This window comes from Thunnus albacares, chromosome 8 (genome assembly GCF_914725855.1).
Source record: "Thunnus albacares chromosome 8, fThuAlb1.1, whole genome shotgun sequence".
Taxonomy (NCBI): domain Eukaryota; kingdom Metazoa; phylum Chordata; class Actinopteri; order Scombriformes; family Scombridae; genus Thunnus; species Thunnus albacares.
In genome coordinates this window covers 29,859,792-29,876,985 of record NC_058113.1, presented here as the reverse complement: position 1 = coordinate 29,876,985, position 17,194 = coordinate 29,859,792, and the positions used below count along the sequence as shown (strand labels likewise).

At 41.2% G+C, this 17,194-nt stretch overlaps 1 protein-coding gene across 5 annotated transcripts in view; it reads left to right on the top strand.

The window, feature by feature from the left end:
* The window catches only part of sema6e (sema domain, transmembrane domain (TM), and cytoplasmic domain, (semaphorin) 6E), a 166,112-nt gene that overhangs the window by 13,392 nt on the left and 135,526 nt on the right, over positions 1-17,194 (top strand). For all 5 annotated transcript variants that reach the window (XM_044358190.1, XM_044358193.1, XM_044358192.1 and 2 more), the window contains exon 2: positions 6,308-6,400. The gene's annotated coding sequence lies outside the window, so the exon portion shown is untranslated. The remainder of the gene's footprint in view (positions 1-6,307; positions 6,401-17,194) is intronic.

Below are 17,194 nucleotides of genomic sequence, written 5' to 3'. Positions count from 1 at the left end.
TTTGAAGGCTATCTGGCACAAAGACATTGCAGAGTTAATACTTCTTTGAGGCAGGATTGTTGCAATAATTTTCTCCTGCAAGGTTAACTGTAAAATGAGCACAATGCTACAAAGAATTCACCTGGGTAGGATCTTTGCATGAATTTGCTCAGCCAATGTAGTGTACGATGTTGCAACAGGAGCAAAAATCATGTCAATACTTTATATATTATTATATATTTAAACTGCCAAATATAAACGGACAAAAAACAAATCCATTTTTAAATGCAGCGCCGCCGCTACGTGCGTGTGTACAAGTGCCGGAGGGGACGCCAAACAGCACCTCAGTAAAGTTGGAAATATATTCACATATTTGGACTTCCTGGATCAATATCTCATGAGTCAAACATTGTTAAAACACAAACTCTTTCCTATCTTAATAAGGTAGACAACAAGCTAATTTTCACCCAACAGTAAATTCTTTGTCTTATCAAGCTTTCACAAACTTAAAAGAATCAATCTGTCACTCAATTAAATTAAAATATCTGCTTTGTCGACATCACAGAATGAATTAAAATACAGTATTTACAATTCAAGGTATCATCAGAGTCTAATGTTCTGCATATCCAAGCTTATGAATCCTGAACCGAACAAATACCACAACTGTACTTGGATGGAAAAACCATTTCTAAGAAAGGTTTTCTGCGAATAGAAACGACATTGCATATAATCAAATCTCTTGTGCAAGTTTCATTCACTGTCCTAATGGAAATCATGACTCATTTAACAAGCAACAGCCCCCCCACCACGATCTGGCCACACTTCCTGCAGTGCAGTCCTCGTCGGTGTTTGTCAGTCAGTCAGTCAGAGCCCCTCTGATGTGAAAATTAAATGCATAGAAAAAGAGACCAACTGCTCTTGCGCCCAACATGTGCAGGAGACACAGGTCAGTTACTGCGTCGAAGCGGTCCATTTACCGGGAAGATCTTTTTAATTAGGCTATGTTCTTTTAATTAACCAGCCAGCATAATGTCTGTGTCCATTTGTCACCCCTGCTTTGCTCAGGCAGAGCAGGGTGAATATACCCTCTTTTGTCTACCCTCGGTTCCAGAGGTCCCTGCTTTCCATTATATTCCCTCATTCACTGAAAATGTATTTTTTTTTTTTTTTCCTCCTCCTCCTCCTTCTTCTTCTCTTTTAGATTAGCATGATAATACCTCATGGAGGGGAGGGAAAGTGGTGAAGAGCTTTTGCGGGACTGCTCATCAGATTCACTCTGTGCAAGACTGTGGTTATTATCATACTGAATGCACCACCGGTTAAACTAACATCCTGAATTCCGACATTTATCTCCAATATCATAGACCGACTGTCAATTGCGTAGGGAGCACAATGGCAAATTATGGGTTATGTCTTGCTCCTTGGAGTCTAGATCTTTCCCCAGCGTAATTACGCTATGCTAATTCTGCCACCCCTCCTCCCCCCCCACACCCCCAACCATGCGCCTCCCATGACAGGAACAAGTTTCCCAACTGTTTGGATGTCACAGAGTTGGATAAAATGAAATGAGAGTGAGGAAATGTGTTGGTTTGCGTACCAGTGGTGCCCATTAAACTCAAGCACATCCTCTGTTTTACCCTTCAGCTGTGGGGGATTGAGGGGGGAAGAGGAGGGGAAAGGCTCAGCTGGAGCTCGTTGCCCCGTCTCCAGGGACGGGGTCGGATACAGGTCAGGCCACCTTGAACTCCTCAGCTGGATTTATTGTGTCGGAGGTGGACAGGGTCAGGCCACGCTCCTCCCCTCAACACGAGGACTTTGTTAGCGTCGGACATGGAGCAGACACTGGCAGCACAGACAAATCCCTGTCACGCTCTCCGCGGTGAACGCTGCTCAGGTCAGGGGTCATGTGTTAAAGGGGGGGTGGGAAGGGGAGGGGTTTCCCTGTGGCATGACCTGAATACTGATTGATTTTTCTTGAGTGGGTGTCAAGGAAGCGGGGGCCTTTTGCATGGTGATAGCAGGGAGGGGTCAAGCCACTTTCAAGCCCCCCCCCCCACCCCCTTACCCCTTGTGGTGATGTGGAGTGAGGGAACGAGGTACAAAGCAAAGGGAAAGACGCTGGGAGTAACAACACGCCCGGCTCTTCTGCTCGACTGTGTACCTCAGCGGGTGTGTGTTTTCACTTTCCCTGAAACAAGACACTAGACCACATGTTTTCCTTTTAATAGACAGCTGAGCGGAGAAAGGGCAGGAGTGTGCTCTGTTTGCCAGATGATCACTGGGTTGTTGGCATTTGGTAGAAGACAGAAGAGGCCACACTCCCCCAGTCCCTCTGCTGGATTTATTACTTGTTGTTCAAAAAAATGCACAACCATGGTGGCCTCTGTCAGTTATATCAATCACGCAATTAGTGCAGTTCAAAGAGCTTTACGGGTTACTGACCATGGTCATCATTCCTATCAGTAATAATAATAAGAAAACATCAGTGAAATTATTAACTCTTTTGTGAACAGCCATACAGTACGTTATTTCAGTGCAATTATAGTGATTATTACACATTTCAGATGCAACAACTTGCCTGCAAACTCAACTGTTGGCTTTCTTACAACCGGTCTCAAAGTTCCCAGGCCTAAGTGATTTATGTTGGTGAGTATCATGTTATCATAACCAACAGAAATGATGGCCAAAACAACGATAAACCGGGAGTTTCCTTTTTAAACTAATTAAGACTGTAAAAATATACACGTAGACAGTGAAATGGAAGACTAATGTACGGAGATACAGAGTTAAACTGTGATTTAAAATGATAGAAAAATAAAAAAAAAGAGAAAAGACAGCAGTGAGTCACTGTTTTTTACCCTTTGTAGTTTTATTTTATTGCTATTCATTTCTACCCAGAAAATTGTACACAGCATTGAACTTAATCTTAATCGTCTTCTGTCAGGGTGATTGTTTCACTGTCAGACACGAAGCCACTAAAGTATAACAGATTGTGTTTTCCCAGCAGTTCTCAGAGGTTTGACTTTTTTTTTTTTTTTCCAGAGCCGTTGATATATATCATGATATTTGAGCAGCGATGTAGGGCTCACATGTGGCTAATTTTGATGCCTTTCCAGAGGACAGCCATAATTATGAATAAAAAAGTTAATCGGCGATGGCACAATGCCATTTAAATGTCTCCCATCTCCTCAAGTGAAATAGAAAAGGTCACAAATAAGACTGAAACAGAGAACTCAACCGTCACCTTCAAACCTTGAATTTCAGGGTGGCTGTGATATTTCAACTTTTCTCTGCTTGAAGAAGCACCAAACTTTAGAGGCATCATCGTGTCCTTTCACTGAACCCCAGATTAATGAGGACATTTAAAACCCCATTGTTAAATTAAGATATAATCCAGACCGACTTGTAATCAGTCCACAAAATATCCAAAATTTTATGGTTTTGGTTGGTTGATTTTAAAGTATCGATCAAAAGCAAAACCATTCTTTCTGACGCAATGTATTTTGGACCGTTCCTTGTGCTTTGTCTTGTTTGTAGATGGATAAAAGACATGAATATCTATTAAAAAAACTCAAGAAAAAGTACAAACTTAGATTTAAATTAAAACCTCTTTCAATTCCTACATCACAAGAAACCAGGAGCAAAGGGATCCAAAAGCAGGGAGGTAATATTCATGTGGACACAGAATGGTTTAATTAATGTTTTTTTTTAAGAAAGACAAAGAAGAAATAAGGGCTGAAAAGAAAGGAAGAAGTCTTTACAGAGTGGCTGATCAGTAATAGTGTACCAGTCTTGAGCTGTGGATGATCCGAAGAAGCTTCTAACGCTGATCCACGGACCAGATCGGCACCCTGGAGTTTTGATCCAGGATGATGAGCGTCTAAATCTTCCTACATTGGGCTCAGTTGATTAATCAAACTGCTGCCAGGGTAGTATTAATAGGGTAGGGTAGCGCAGGGGGAGCTTTTTTTTTTTTTTTGAGGATCTCTCCCTCTAGCGCTCTATTCCCCATGCAAACCTCCAACTGGTACTTTAAATATATTCAAATAAACAGTTGTGAACAAGTGCTGCTTGACACGGAGTTAATCATTCTTTCCTGCATTCCTCTGAATACATGTTGTGTGTGTTTTTTTTGTTTGGTTTTTTTTGAGCCATTAATGGAAGCTGGCATAACCAGAGAGGTTGTGGTAACCTCTCTTGTCCCACCGGCTTGCATCCATTTACCGAATCAATACGAGTCATTCCACAAAGTGCGAGGTTTTTGAAGAGTCAATGCATCCATAATCGATTTCTGCAGATTACGTTAGGTTAAAAACCCCCGAGGTAGCCCAAGCAAAACAAATAAGCGAAACAAACATCCGGTCCAGAGGCTAAGCATTGATTTGATTACGCTCTCAGTTGTGGTTCCAACTTGTGGTTTTTGAAATTGTTCACATTGAAGGATGGTGTTTATGTATTTCGTCAGAGCGGAGCCCGGGCTGGACTGGAGTATGTCTCATTCTTGGTCAGATCAGATTAACCCAACATCGTAACATGCAAGCTTCCCTTTTAGTACTGTTTTTGTTCTTTTAATTATAATTACAAACGTAACTCCTCTGGTGGCAGCTCAGAGAACAGACTTCATAAAACGAGATGTATTTTGATTTGAAATGTTGGCACCAATGGTTACACAATGGTGCTGACTTCTGAGTCTTGCAAAATCAAGACTTTCCCAAGAGTTAAACAGTCCCTTATTCTGTGGCCCCCCTACATGCTAAATTACACAGATCAAAAATGGATGACATGATTCTAGCTGATTGCCAGCTGATCCACATTACCGGAGCCCTTCTTGGTTCTGCTATAAAGCACAAACACACTCTGCTAAATTAATCTCAACGCGTTTAGGGGCAATTTGTGGTCTGGGAACTTTTAGAGCCTCAGAGATAATCTGGAACGTCCATTGTGCCTGCACTGGAATTTGCTTTTCACTGCACACAAGGCCCTTATCTTCCTTTTTTTTTGATGTTTTGGGTTGTTTCCCAGGCAGTCCAGTCAAGTTCAGGGCTGATCTATTCAGAGTTACTACACATGGTACACACAAGTCCTGGTCGATCAGCGTTTCATTTTATATACCAGTGAAACAATAAATAACGACCACATACCCAATGGCATCGAGCAACGTGGTAGAGGCAGTGATTGATACAGAACTTATAGTGAGGAGGAGAAAAAATATGCTGGCGAGCTGGCTTTGCCTTAACCTTAACTGAACCGTCATCAGCATGTGGCTGCCAGCTGGTGTGCTCGCTAATCCAGAGGATGCTGCCTCTGCAAGTCTTCCCGGGCTCTGCTACTTGGAAATGTGCTGGGCTCGAGGTCAAAACCTCCATCATCACCATTTGTCAGAATTAGTCTTTGTGCTGGTCAGGATCCAACTAGGTCATTACTTTTAACAGCATCCACCCAAAAAAGGGCTTAATGCATGATGATGGCCCAACTAACATGTCTTCAATTATTGGTTACTAACTCAAGGCTTTCACAGTGCAACAGCCAGGTTAATGAATTCCTCAAATTACACAAAAAAAGTACTTATTGTGACGTCATTCTCAATTTGAATTTGGCACTTAAATCCCTCTGAGGTTACGCATGAGATTAAACCTCTGATGGCTTTTTTTTATGCTCTATGTTCAATTGAAAACTAATCAGCAGTGGCCGTGTGGAGCAGGAAATGAAATACATTTACTATACGTCCAGGAGTCAGCTTCTTCGAAAGTGGAGAAAATTGCTTATCAGACTCTGTGAGGTCGTCAATTATTTAAAAAAAATATCACTTTGCTGGTATTGTTCCATATCAGCTTGCAGATGACTTTGTTTTTTTTTTTTTGTAATATCATATGAAGCTCTGTTAAGCGTTGTGCACTGGCAAGGTGAAGATGTTTTACTGGGAGCAGATTGGAAGAGCAGATTGTGTACTGAGATGCCATCATCAGATTTGGCGAGTTCCAGCTTTCGGATTTGTCAAAAGATTTTGTTCACTTACTGGAAAGGCAACCTGTTGTCATGCAAAACCCTCTCCAACTGAGTATCTCCCCCCCCCCCCCCCCAACACGGTTGAAAGTATCTTCACATTTTATGATGTTAGGATTTTGGCTTTTTCCTGATGAAAGTGAATAGTATATCCAGCATTAATGGTCTGTCACTGTTACCAATAGTTTGGACTTTTGGAGTCCTTTTGAAGGAAAATACAACACGACTGCTCATAGAGGCTTTAGGTTGCATCACCGTAAGCTGTCCTGCATTATGTCTCAGACGTACACAGATGTTATAGTGATCTCTTAATTTCCCTTCACAGATACACACAGATGACAGCTGCTGTCTGAACCAGACCTGCTATACTTTACCTCCTTGGTGGATCGTTGCAGTCAGACTGTTTTTGGAAGCGAAGGTACGGTACCAATGCAGTTTCTTTCTGAAGTGGATCCTGTGTAATTAATAATTGAATAAGATTTGATTTGAGGGAAGCTCGGAGTCTCTGAGCTTTCAACTGCAGTATTTAGAATGAATTGGATGTAATGTGACAGAGTAAGGTCTACTTACAGGAGAAATCTACAGAGAGCATTTAATTAATGGATGCTTTGTGGAAACACTGCTACTGAAGCAGCTTTTTTAAATTAAATATCATCTACTCAATTACTTATCTGCTCTTTTTTTAATCAAATGTCAGGGATTTAGCTTTTAAATATTTGGCAGATTTTTTTTTTGTGAAGAGTTTTTTTTGGTCAATCCAAGGTCAAAAAAAGGTCGTCTTATACATCAGGACTACATATGCAGTGCCATGAATTAGTTTGAGGAGTACCACTTTAAAGGCTGTGAAAACGTGTTTCTTCAATCATTTTTTTTTTTTTTTACTATGTGCAATAAGGTCCCGCATGAGCACACTTATTTTTCTGCCAAAGTTGGAACGGTTTTGGTTATTTCACACGAGAGATCTCTGTATTCGAGTGTTTGTCTCAGCTCTTCTCGCTGGTTTGATGTTGGCAAAGCTCGGTCGGAAAAAAAGGTGATGTCACATATTTCCCTGTACCAGTTGGAGTTTAGCAACATTTGGATGAGAATTTGATGACAGTTGTGGGGTTGTTTTCTCGCTAACCTGATCAGATTTCATCCATCCACACACACAGTCCTAATGAAACAGATTAGTTAAGTGTTATTAATAAATTCTTTTTTTTTGATGAAGATGATGATTTGAACCAAAGTTTTCCTTTCAGTTAAGCTTTCAGCTCAGTTTTTATTATGAGACGAGAGCTAAGTGATGATACATGCATCACACAAGTATTATCATGATTGCATAGAAGTATGATGATGTGTAAATCTTTCCATAAAATTGCATTACAAAATTGTAAATTTGGTTATTTTATGAAGTTATTGGTGGATATATTGTAAATATGCTACTATGCAGCTCTGTTTCTGTGCAGTTATTGGTTATAAATTATACTTCTATTATTCTGCATTCCTAATAGTTTGTATTTTTGTTGTGCTGTATATATTGTTTGTTTTCCCACATTGTAATTCAACCACTGCTACATCTGTTCACTCTCTATATTTGTTGTACGCACTACGTCTGTCCTGTAACAGCGATACCTCTGCAGTTGCTTTTTCTGCGCTGCAGATTGAAGAATCTACTTACAACATTGATTGATTGGTGTGTACGCTGCATAGTAATGAAGCGTATAAAGGTTGAGGTTCTCCGGCGAGGTGGGCGCCCTTGTGACGTTGTCGGGTATTAGACGAGGAAACAACAGCAGAAAAGCATCAGAAACTTGTAGAATCACTGAGAAGCGATTGTGTCTGTAGGGGCATTTCCCCAGCGAGTTTGAATGTGGACAGTAGAGGACAGGGCCAAGGAGCGCCGATGACAGGATGCCTCATGGGAAGGCTGGGAACAGATGGCTGGCCAGATGCAGGCCTGCTGTGACCTTGAAAGCATCCGAAGGTAAAACCAGCAAAAAAATGTCTCAAAAACAAGTGACGACGGACATCAGGAGTGGCAGTTCTGTGCTTTGCTGTGTGTTTCTCTTGAGCTATTCTGATTATAAACTTCTTGTTATGCTGGTAGTTGTTGTTGTTGTGTCGCATTAAGGTGTGATCATGCATACAGTTAATTTTCTTTGGTGTGCACCTTCTCATAAGAGAAGTTAACATTTTTTCGGCATGTTGTAATTCGGTTTGTTTTGGTTCACACCATTCAGCTGCAAGTGAACCATGGCTTGTAAACAACAGATTAATGGACTCACAAAGCTTTTACTAATTGGAAATGGTTCTGCTAACCTTTCATCCAGCAACGGTTGAGAATTCGGTGTCGCAAGGAGGTCAAATTATTCAGGTTGCAGTCAGAATGATGATCTAAGCTTGTTTCCAAAGTTTACCTTTTCTGGTATTCATGCAGTACCAGTTAACAGCACATGATGAAATTGCAGCTGAATATAAATATTATTTGAGCGTGTGTGCTTCATCTTTGCTTCATTATGTTATGTTTGGCTCTCCAAGCATGAGGAACTGGTAACTATCAGATGTCAGGAGCCACCTCCTTATATCCATAAAAACCTTTTCCCGCTGTTGCTTGCAGTGAACCTTGTTCTTTAGGCAAGGTAAGTGTGTTTGTTCAGCACCTTTCAACAACGTTTCAAAGATACATATTTAAATAGGATTCAAGATTTCAATAAAACAAGAGAACACACAATACTTTTTAAGAAAACATTGACATTGTCTCTTAGAAATGAAGCACTTCTGAGAAAATTCACCATTATTTTTGTTAAAAGTTAATCTGACAATCATTTTCTCAGTTAATCAGTTAGAATTAGTTTCAGAAAAATGACCATTGTAATCTACAAAAGCCCAAGTTGAAACATGCAAGTTGTTTGTTTTGTTCAACCAACAGACCAGATTCATATCACAGAGGACTATAATATCTGACAAGCTGGAAACTGTGAATTTTTTGTATTTTTGTTTATATGATGACTTGTCGCTGTTTGTCTGTCAATCAGTTAATCACTTATTGTTTTAACTCTCGTTTTCAGCAGCCACAACAAGACAAGCTAGTGACTAAACATTTCAGTGTACATGAACGATGTGAACAAGCGGTTTGATTTGACAATAATGGAAGAAGAGTTGTCAGACCTGATCTTCTGATTATTTCAAAGTGTTTCAGAGACATTAAGGCATGCCTCTGCAGGCCTTTGCACCTTACTGCAGGGTGTTATGTTTATTTATCGGATTAGATTAAACTGACAGTTCGCGTGCAAAGATGTAAAATCATACAAATGTTGCAAAACGAATTACTAAAGAAATCACTGAAGCCAGACTCACTCTGCTCATCAAATGAAGTTGTTGACTTAGTGAAGTTTACACGGTCACACGGCTGAACAGTAGTGATCTTTTGTCAATACTAGAAGAGATGCACTCCCTCCCGTAGTAACTCAGGCAGCAGACTGGGAAGCAGTCGCCACCCGCAGCCTGATATTCTTCAGCCTCTCCGGGGGCTCAGAGCACAGCAAAGGGAGAGCCATGATCAGAGCTGGGAACTGGATGGTGAGATGGTGGGGGGGGGTGGGGGGGGTGGGAGGGGGGGCTGTGAGAAATGAGAGGAGGTGGAGGAGGGTAGAGGTGTCAGGCGTATAATTGGGGTGAGGAGATCTCTGGGGTGGATAGAGGGAAGCTTTATTAAGACTGCTCAAGTCTGATGTGCTTGCACGGTCGCCTAGCTCTTCCTTGCACACACCCACGCCTATGGGCCAATCTTCCATTTCCACAAGAGACTCTGTAACAACAAAGGGATGAAGGGCAAAGTCCTCAAGCTCCTTTCAGTCACAGATAAGACAAAAGACCCCATTACTTGAAAAGCACTGATGGGGAAGCAGCAGTGTATGGAGCTGCCTGTTTTGGAATCAAGGCCTATTGTTCAGCTTCTGACTGGTAATCTAAAGTTGCTAGTGCTTATTGATAGTCCTTCAGTATCCTGAGATGTTGGAGAGATTTTGACTCATTTGCACTTGAATGAGACACACCAGCAACAATGTAACATATTTACCATAGCTGCTGACTGGTTGATAATGTCGTTGAATTCATTTACTCTTCGTAAAAGAAGATATTCCTCCTGTTTCCTTAAGATGTTACAGATTTTTGCATTATCCATTCTAGTGACAAATTTAGACAGCATACACTTGATACGCACATAATATTCTGGTTGGGAGCCAGCAAACGCACGCCTTGGAAATGTATCGAGAGCAGAACATTTATGAAATATTTACAGCTCAAATTGTAGGCAAATATTGAAGCTCAGAACGGATAAAAGAGGAATAATCTCTCTTGTTTTGGCTCACAAGGGAAAACAAACTTTCCAGGGTGACTTCCCCCCCCCGTGACTGATCGTATCTCAGTCTTGATGGTGAGATTAGGAGCTTAAGTGCTCATTTCCCCCCCCCCCCCCCCCGCTCTGTGGAAATTGAAATGTTACTTTTGAGTCAGTGAAGTTCCTGTAATCAATAATTGAAGCTTTTCGTTGATGCGCGCTTCCTTGACTCGGACATCCTGAAAATCAGATTTTTGTGAGTGACACAACAAAGATTTTGGAATTGGAAGTAGGAGGCGAGTTGTGGGGAAGAATTAGCGGCCTCCCCTCAGTTCTCAGCTATAAATTGGTTTCTGTGGAACTCATGAAAAAAAAAAAGGGGAGGCTGGAGTTCTGTTCTCTGCTTTCTTAGTAGCTTGTTAATCCCCCACAGCTCCGGCCGGAGGGAGAGCCGCTCGCACATACACAGCCCTTGTGGAAATGGCGCTACTCCTCCTCCAACCCTCTTCCGTCCTCTTTCCACTCTGTCCTGCAGGGCTTGGCTAATCCTCTGCCTGGTCATGGTGGGGGAGATTGCAGGCTTTTTCAAAGCCCTTTGCTGGCTGGACTTCAAAGCTACAGGGATACAGGGACTTGAAGAGGTGGGGAGAAAATGAGGTCCACCGCAAGCAAAGACTGCAAAGGGTTCACCTCAGCTTTTTTTTTTTTTTTCTTGTGCCATTCCTGAGGTGACACTGAGAAATTCGAGGTCTGAAGGGAAAGACTTTGTTGATCGGAAAGACAAGGCCATTAACAGTCTCTTAAGATCTGAAGGTGGTGGTGGTGGTGATGTGTGTTGAGCTTTTGGGTCCAGCTATGAATTCACTTTGGTTTAGTTTTTAATGATGTCAAAAGCAATATACAGTAAAATAACCAAAAACACTTGTCCAAAACAAGTGACACAGATTCAATATTGGATATGGAAACGCAACCCTAACCCTAATGCCCTGACGCCCTAACCCTAACGCCCTGACGCCCTAACCCTTACCCGAACCCTAATTCCCTGACGCCCTAACCCTAACCCTGACCCTAATGCCCTGATGCCCTAACCCTAATGCCCTGACGCTCTAACCTTAACCTTGATGCCCTAACCCTAATGCCCTGATGCCCTAACCCTAATGCCCTGACGCTCTAACCTTAACCTTGATGCCCTAACCCTAACGCCCTGATGCCCTAACCCTAACGCCCCGACGCCCTAACCCTAATGCCCTGATGCCCTAACCCTAACGCCCTGACGCCCTAACCCTAATTCCCTGACGCCCTAACCCTAACGCCCTGACGCCCTAACCCTAATGCCCTGATGTCCTAACCCTAATGCCCTGACGCTCTAACCTTAACCTTGATGCCCTAACCCTAACGCCCTGATGCCCTAACCCTAACGCCCCGACGCCCTAACCCTAATGCCCTGATGCCCTAACCCTAATGCCCTGACGCCCTAACTCTAACCCTAACCTTGATGCCCGAACCCTAACGCCCTGACGCCCTGACCCTAACGCCCCGACGCCCTAACCCTAATGCCCTGATGCCCTAACCCTAACCCTAAGACAAAAATATCTCTATACAGCGTGAAACACCATCAAGATACTATTTATAACATCGAAGCATGACACAGGAAACAACAACTTTTTTCCATATTTTTTTCTTTCCCCTCTACAATGTTAAAACACCGACAGGTCTGCAGTCGGTGTTACGTCTTCTATAAACTCCAAGAGACTTTGGCTTCTGTCATAATATACAGTGCAAGAAAGAGTCAATTACTCCAAATTAATCTGACAAATTTCTTCCCATTGTTCAGAAAGTTAATTCACTTTGAAAGAGTTCAGCGGATTCTGAACTCTCTCCTCCTTGACCTCATCCTTTTTGTCTGGGACTAATCTTATCAAGGTCTCATCAATTGAATATTATTCTGCTCGATTCAGAGGATGTCTGGATGTCTGAGATTTCGGGCTCTTTTGTTAGAGATTCAGCCAGAAAGTTTCAGTCCAGTATTTTTGGGCCCAATTGTTTTTTTTTTTTTTCCTTCACAAATCTCTCTAATTTGATGGAAATTTCACAAGATGTTGATCCTGTTAAATTCCAGATAACACTGAGCATGAGTAGAGCAATTCATGCCAGATGAGGAAAATTCTCTGATTATTATATATTTTTTGCGCATAATAATGGAGTTTTGTTCTGGTGGATTTCTTGGCGCCTTGTGTAAAAGTACTGAGCATGTTCTGACACTAGCAACTGAATTGGGAACATAATTTGCATTAAGGGCTTATTTATTGTATCAGAAATTAAAACACAAGACGATTTGCTGTGACTCGAAGTTTCATCCAACACTTTTTGTTTTCTAAATTAAACGGTCGTCTGCATTCTTTTCCTCGTTAAGAGCCCGTCGACCCCTTTCGCCCAGTGTTTCTCTTTTTATTGTCTCGCCGTTGAATACAGCTAATCAAGTGTCTTAATTGCTTTAACAATTCAAAAGGTTCAACTCATTTAAGGCCTCGATCACAATGAAGCATGATTGCAACGTTCTCGGATCTAGGAATTCATCACCTCGCTTCATTTATGTGTTGCACATGTAGACGTATATCTGTTGAATTAAATTAAGCGGACTCCAAGGGTAAAGGATTATACATAATTCCCTTTTTGATGTTCGGAAAAGTGTGCAGTAGATATATACGGTGACTCAGTCAGACCTTAATGCACACACACACATACACACACATCGTTTAAGCGCAAGATGTCAATAAGCCATTTAAATCTTCACCCTGGGGTAACCCCTCGTAAAGGTTAGTTAGCTTTAGCTCAACAAGGAGGATTATGTCATTAACTATGGCTTCCTTAGTAGCAGCTGTGATGGAGTTTTATCTTATTCCATTCAACTTATGTCATTAGTAGCGCTTACTTAAAATGGATTTCAGATGATATCAGTATATGCTCGGGGTGCAATTAGAGTTTCAGTTTGTTTACTCAAGTCTGAACCGTAGACGAAAACTTTTACTTCATTTTCTGTTTTTGTTGTACGGTTCATTTAGCCACTCGGAGCCCAAATAGCAGTGACCAACCAGTTGTAAACAAACGTTACAAACTTTCCTTTAAGCGCAATCACAGAAATGAGCTTTTATGTGCTTTTTCCATTTATTTTTCATTTTTTATTAGAGTTGAGACTGCAACTAATCATGATTTTCATTAATCTCTTGATTATTTTTTCAATAAATGGATTATTAATTTAGTCTGTTAATTATAAGAAATTCCCATTACAGTTTCCCAGAGCCCAAGGTGACATCTTTAAATTACTTGTTTTTGTTCGACAAACAGAGCAAAGGTAGTGAAGATGCAGTGATTTATAAAACAAAGAAAAGCAGAAAACCCTCACTTTTCCAAAAAAATTGATGGTAAAATCAAAAATTTGTCAGTCAGCTAATGAATTAATTGCACATTTGTTTCAGCACATTAGAATTGCTTTACTCATCAATCGATGCCAATAGACTACAAGTAACACAAGTATAAGTCATTTAATTGATTAGTTCAGTTTAGTCTTTGACACCTGAAAACACAATCAGCTGACTGTAAAAATTTTTTGAAAAAATACAACAAATAAAAAAAAAATCTCAACAATGAATCGATTGTGAATAATTCTGATAATCAATTAATTGTCTTACGTCACTTTTTACGCTATTTTTAAAGCAAAAATACCAAACATTTGCTTTCCAGCTTCTCAAATGTAAGAATTTCATGCTTTTATTCATCATATATGATAGTAAACCAGTCAGTACTTAACCTTGCGCTCTAGGAAGTTATAGCGGACATTTTTTCGGGGGGCATTTTATAGACAAAACAATTGATGGATAAAGTCATCGACAGATCCATCAATCGTGAAAGCCCTCTAAGAGATTATTGAGTCTTTCTCATCCGGGCTTCCAATCCACTAGTCTCATCTTCCGCTGGGCGGTCAGGACGACGTTGAAGAGTGACAGTATCGACCATAAAGCCGCTGGTTTATGGGCACAGTTGATGCTGAATGTGGGTTATTGACCGGAAGCTGTTTGCATGTGGATGGACTAGTCTGATTAGTCTTATTGGCAGCAGAGCAGTAGAGCTGGGTCATTTCTTTACCTACTTAAAGACAGTTTTTTTTGGTTTTTTTCCCCCCACCCATCTGTTGGTCAGAAAGCGCCAGGCTGATTTAGTTGCAAAGGTTCAGGTAGTTTTCACACCTACCACCACAATTTCTCCCACTCTGAAAATGATTTGGTGGAGGTGGTTGATTTTGGAGATGTAACACATTAGCTTCCAGTTAGATATTTTTTAATTTTTTTTTTTTTTTTTTTTTTTTTACTGCCAGTATCACGCTGTGACTGCTGCAGAGCATGGAGCTGTTTATCTGAGAGGCTCTTCTATTTCTTATGATTGATGTTTACAAATTCCCAAGGTGGGGCATTAAGGCTGTATTAATTGCCAATGTATACCATCTAAACGGGTAATTGCAAGCTGTTTGCTGGAATGTTAATGTGCTCAGCTTGGGTTTAATAGTTTGTTTATTGCTGATAAATTAAGACGCTTAAAGTGATGCCCTCTGCTTTTAAGGACTCGATGTGTCGTTTTTTTCCCCCATTGTTGCAGGTAATCCAGTTACATGGATTTATCCAACCACATCTTTTAAGAGACGTATTAAAGGTTGAACACTAATACTAGTAATAAACAGCACAGGGGTGAAATCTAATTCTCACTTAATCTATGTATTAATTCATTTAAAATATGAGATTACTGTAAATATGGAAAAATGCTCATTACTAGTTCAGAGACGACAAGGTGGCATCTTTAAATTGCTCGATTTGTCTGACCAAAGATATTCAACAACGGTGTTTACAATGATACTAACAGAGAGATGCAGCAAATCCAACATCTGAAAAGCTGTTTGGTGTTCTTGCTTGTTAAAACATTTAATCTATTATGAAAATATTACATTCCTAGTGATTAATTAGGGCTCTGCAATGTATAAAATTTATTCAAATCGTTGTCTTTGCACCATGTTTAACATGTTTACATTGCCTGGTTTTATTAATTATCTTGAGTCAGAACAGCGCTCAGGACTGTTGAGAGTTCAGTGTCTCCTGACTGCAGGTGGCTAGCTAACTCTGGCGATGTTGATTTTGTTTGTTTGAAAAGTGTAACGAAGCATTATGTGGTTATAAGAGGCGAAGCTGTGGGAGTTCATGTACCTGCCAGGTAGCCAACGGTAGCTAACAGATGTCTGCAGATATCAGACTGACGTGGTGTTGAGAAATACTATCTGTGCTGAAACTCATAGTTGAAGTGGATGTCGGTCTACTTAGTTGACCTATCTGGTGCTGACAGTCAGTAGCTGTATAGGATAACATGTATTTATTGAATATGCATAACCATATGTTTTATAATTCTTGCTTAACTATGCTTAACTTGCTCATGAATACATAAAGTTTTAGTTTTAGTCTTTCTGCGTTTTGCAGGAAAAATTTGATTTTAAAATTGTGAATTGTCACTGAGCCTGAAAGATATGATTTTGGGCTGTATCACCGAGCACCATGAACAAGTAGTCAATGAGTCGCCTCAGTGTTTTATCACAGATTCTGTCTTTGGTCATGTGTGTATTCTGCTATTTAAATTGTTTTTCTCATAGTTCCACAGTAAAACATGCCATCAACTCCTATTAATGGGATTTAAATGTATGGAAAAACATTCCGAGTCTCGTGGGGCTTTTACTCCTGTAAAAGTGTATATTTATATCCATGTAAACCTATAAATAACTACCTAGTTTTGCACTTCTGCTCTTGCAATCAATGCAATTATCTTGATGCCTTTTTTTCTGCAGAGCAGTCGGACGTAAAAAAAGAAAAAAGGAAAAAAAAAAAAAAAAAAAAGCGGCCCTTTTATCATGACTACCCTCTGCACGGTGCGACTGACCCATGATAGATGACTTCTCTATGTTAGCCGACACAGGTGGACACGTCCACTAAATCTCCCTCTGTCCCAAGACCCCCCCCCCCCCCCCCCCCTCTCTAACTCCCACTATTCTCCATAATATCGACCATCTCATACCCCTACACGTACTGCATGTGTGTGGGAGTTTCAAATTAGTTCATCTTCATTCATCCCTTCTCAGCGGGCCTCGCCCCTGCACTCACTATCCAATTTCTGCCCAATTGCGGGATGAAGAAGCCGTACACATCCTCTCTCTGGATTCTCTCTACACATCAGCACACACACACCCTATGGCGGGGGCTGATCCATGGAGAGAGAGAGAGAGAGAGGGGTAGGGTTAAGCGTTCTCCTCCATAAGCACCTGTGTGGCTCAGAGATCAGGGGGATGAGAGTGGGAGGACGGGACGAGAACAGAAGGCGAGGATGAAGCCGTCGAGAGGGTGAAGAAGGTGATTACTGAGGGCCGGCTTCAGAGAAAGTGGCAGAGATGATAGATTTTTTTCTTTCTTTGTGGTACAACAGAACCTTTTCAGACACAGACATGCACAAACACTTATCAGTCCTTTTTTCTTCCTGTTTGCGGTCATTTTTAATCACTCCTCATCCTTCCTCTCGGAGCCCATCATCCTCCCCTATTATTTGTTCTGTCCTCTCACTTGTGTTCCCTTTCACCTGTCTTATCACTTCACTCCCCACCTTCAACAGGAGCTGTGATTGGATGACACTGAGCGCCAATGATCCAATCTCATCCCTATTCATAGACTTCAGAGCACTTCTTTCCCTCTCCTTCCCCCCTCCCCTCCCCCCCCCACACCCTTCCCCCCACCCCCCCCCACCCAGCCTCCACATCACTCTCTACCTCGCCTGCCTCATCTGCTTTTTTTACCTCTTTGTTTCACACAT